Here is a 3,936-nt window from a genome sequence, read left to right as displayed (position 1 = left end):
TTAACTGAGATAATAGCTACTCAGGACCTTCGACTACAAAGGTAATTATTAAATACATTGGGGAAAAAAATGTCAGATTCTTTGGGAATTGTATCACCATACAGTGCAAAACCATTTAGTTGTTTTTTGTTTGGGTTTTTTTTGACCACTGTTGGTTTCCATGCTGTTGGGGTGTTTTGTGTGTGTGTTTTCTTGAGAAGCTGTGTTGAGAATGACTACTTCATATCCCCCAAAGACTTACCTAAAACTAAACCTGAAAGAGGAATAGTATGTAAAGGATAAATAGGACAAGTTTTGAGAGAACTAGTATAATGGTAAAAGAAAAGGGAAGGTATAAAAACCCTTAGTAAATTGGTTTTGTTAATTTAAGTTTATTAAGCTGGCTTTTGTTTGTAACATGAATGTCATGAATCAGTTAAAAAAAAAAAAAGCTTCTGCTGTATTTCTTTCTCTGATTATGGGGAATGTTCATGTTGGAAGCAGCAACATGCTGTATCCTGTAGTAAACTATGGAAATCTCAATCTGACAACCAATATCTATTGGTCTTAATGGGGATTCCATTTAAAAAGTCAATTCTCAGTTTTTCTGCGTCTGTACTTTATATGGAGTTCTGTGCTGTGCTAGCTGAGGCAGCTTGATATTCAGCCACCAATGATCAAAGTAGAAAGTTGGTAAATGAGGAATGTAATGTGGTCACAGGGGTTCTGTTCCTAGGAGGCAAGCTTGAGATTTAGAAACACAACCGACAGACTGTGAATAAAACACTCTTAAGAGGAGTAAAGGGCTTAGAACCACAGTGGTTTTAACAGCAACAGAAAGCGTTGTAGATAATTTTTCTCCAGCTAGAGGAGGCAGGTGTTTGACTTGGTTTAAAGATAAATGGTTGCAAGTGCAAGTTTGTGCGTCCCATTTGTACTTTATTGTAATCTTAGTGCTTTGTGGTACAACTGCTGACCATCGTACCCTACATCGAGATTCTTATACCTTGGTCTTATCAGTGGTCAGTCACACAGTGGAATCAGAATGAAAATGTAGAACTGGACATTTACTTGACATTATTTGGGGATTTAAGACTTAGGTTTTAATTTTGATAGTTAAACCAACTTAAACTTTGACAAAATAGCTGATAGATTTACATTTAGTGTCCAGTGCAAATGTAAACATGTGTTTATTCTTGGACTACTAAAAGCAGTATTTACACTTTGTCCTGGTTTCGGCTGGAATAGAATTAATTTTCTTCAGAGCAGCTAGTATGGGGCTGTGTTTTGGATTTGTGCTGAAAACAACGGTGGTAACACAGGAATGTTTTTGTACTGCTGAGCAGTACTTATACACAGTCAAGGCCTTTTCTGCTTCTTGCCCCACCTCACCAGTGAGTAGGCTGGGGGTGCACAAAATGTTGGGAGGAGACACAGCTGGATCAAATGACCCCAACTGACCAAAGGGACATTCCATACCATATGACGTCATGTTCAGCATATAAAGCTGAGGGAAGGAGGAGGAAGGGGTGGACATTTGGAGTGATGGTATTTGTCTTCCCAAGTAACCGTTACGTGTGATGCAGCCCTGCTTCCCTGGAGATGACCACCTGCCTGCTGATGGGAAGTGGTGAATGAATTCCTTCTTTTGCTTTGCTTGCGTGCGTGGCTTTTGCTTTCCCTATTAAACAGTCTTTATCTCAATGCATGAGTTCTCTTACTTTACTCTTCTGATTCTCTTTCTCATCCCACCGTGGGGGGGAGTGAGTGAGTGGCTGCGTGGTGCTTAGTTGCCATCTGGGACTAAACCGTGACACATTTCCTGGCTGCTCAAAAGACTAAATGTGATTTGGTGCTCTGAAGTTTCTTGTTCTAAAAAAGGTGGTAAACGGCAAATTGGAGTAAGAAGTATGAATGGAGGCTGTGCTCTTGATGAGTTTTGCTTGTTTAGACTTGATAATGTTCACAATTTGGCTAAAAGAGGCAGTTTTTGCAAACAGGGTCATGGTGATTTGCAGAAGTTGCCTTCCCTCAGTTAAAAGCTGCTGTCTCAAGTGTGGAGTCAGAAGAAGAAAATACGTATCCAGAATTCAGCCTGCCTCAGTGCAAAGTCCAACAGCTTAATTAGAATTGTGGATAAGAGTGGATTTAAGCAAAGTCTCTGGGATTTGCACTTATATAGCTGATGTAGCCTTCTGCCAATGCCATTGAGGTGGTGGTGGGTCTTGGCAGGAAAGCAGAGTGGATAACTGGGACAGTAATTTCTTAAATTTAGGAAATAGTTTATAATTCTTGACTAGTTTCTAACTTCTTAACTCTGAGTCATATTTTCAAATGGTTCTCGATACCCTGTGTATGTTCTTTGAAATGAGGTTAGCTTTTTTCTTTGTCTTTATCTGTATCTTTAGTACAACCCCTAAATACACTAAAACCATTTGTGTAGATAATGCCATTTTCCTTTTGTTGCTGATTTTTAACAAATCTTTTCAGTATTTGTTCTACTGATAACTGGGTTTTTTGGGGGGAGGTGGGAGAAGAGCTTGTGAGTATGTGTAGCTTTAATTAGTGGTTCACTAAACAATCTTAATCTTAATGGAAAACTACCACATATATGTCACGTACGTACGTTATGCTTTCTTGTAAAGACCTAGGCATCCTACAAATGCTCACTTGAAGCTGAGCTGTGTGAGAATAGTGTTGGGCTTCAAGCATTGTGCTATTAAAAACCTTGGTTTTCGGCATTGATGGAGTATTTGAGGGTTTCAGAGTTCGCTTAAAGGGTTTTCTAAGGCTACCTGATGCTTTATTGGTGTAGAGAAAATGCTAATATTTACAAGTTTCATGACTTGCAAGCTCTTGTGAAACTTCTGCTGCACCATGTCTTTTTTTGTTGTTGTTCATGCTTGTGTATGGTTCTAAAAAAGACCAACACTTACACAATAACAAACTTAAAACTGTTAAATTTTAACTTGAGCCTTTTGGGAGTTTATTACTCCTCAAGGAGCTTTGGTTTTGATGGTAGAGTTCCCCCCCCCCCTTTGTTTCATGATACTAATAATGAGAACAGCTTTTTTTTAACATGCAATGACAATGCCAAAGAAACTGCACTGGCATGTATAAACCTGTTCACAGTATCAGAATATAGGACAATTATGGATAGGTTTTTTTAATTAGTTTGCTGTAACAGCAGTTTGTATCTTGAGAAGGAGGAGGCTTTTCAAGAGCCTGGTTTCATTCTGAATAAGTAGGTAATATCAAATTCCATTTTACTGCAATGCTAAGGAAACAGTTGTATTATTAATAGTCAAGTCATCAAACCACTTAAAGCTTAGTCTATCACAGTCACTAAGTAGAAAATTAACTCAAAACACTTAAGAATGTTATCAAACAAGGATAACATTTGGTTTCTTGTGCAAGTATTATTTAATTAATTCTTTGATGGGGGTTTTGTTTTTGTTTGGACAAAATTTTATTGACTCTTTTAAGTTTCACAAATAGACATTCAAACTGTTGCTGTGGTAAGTATTAAGTACCTACTGTTTATTTAAGTGCTTATGTGCTAGGCATTGGATTCTAACCTAAAGAATTGTATTTTGAGTTGCTCTTATGTCTTCTGAAATGCCTAACAATGAGCAGTTGCACAGACAGTTTTAGAAAACTATAGAGTATGCCTGTGGTGTTAGTGATGCTTGTCAAAAAATGTCTTTGAGGCTTCAGTTTGGGGTTTATTGGTTTTATTTGTTTTTGTAATTTTTTTTAAGGATCACACATTTACCATATAAGCTTGCTGTTTTTCAGTGTAAGCGAAGTTTTATTCTAGAAACAGAAGAGCAAATTTCAGTACAGAGGGCCTTCTATAAAGATCAAAAGTTGAGACTCCTACAGAAAGCATCTTAGTGGATCTCAGTGAATAGAAGTGATAACCTGAAGAAGAGTTACAGCCCTTAGGATATATGC

This window comes from Phaethon lepturus, unplaced genomic scaffold (genome assembly GCF_000687285.1).
Source record: "Phaethon lepturus isolate BGI_N335 unplaced genomic scaffold, ASM68728v1 scaffold149, whole genome shotgun sequence".
Classification (NCBI taxonomy): Eukaryota; Metazoa; Chordata; class Aves; order Phaethontiformes; family Phaethontidae; genus Phaethon; species Phaethon lepturus.
Note: the sequence above shows the minus strand (reverse complement) of the source record.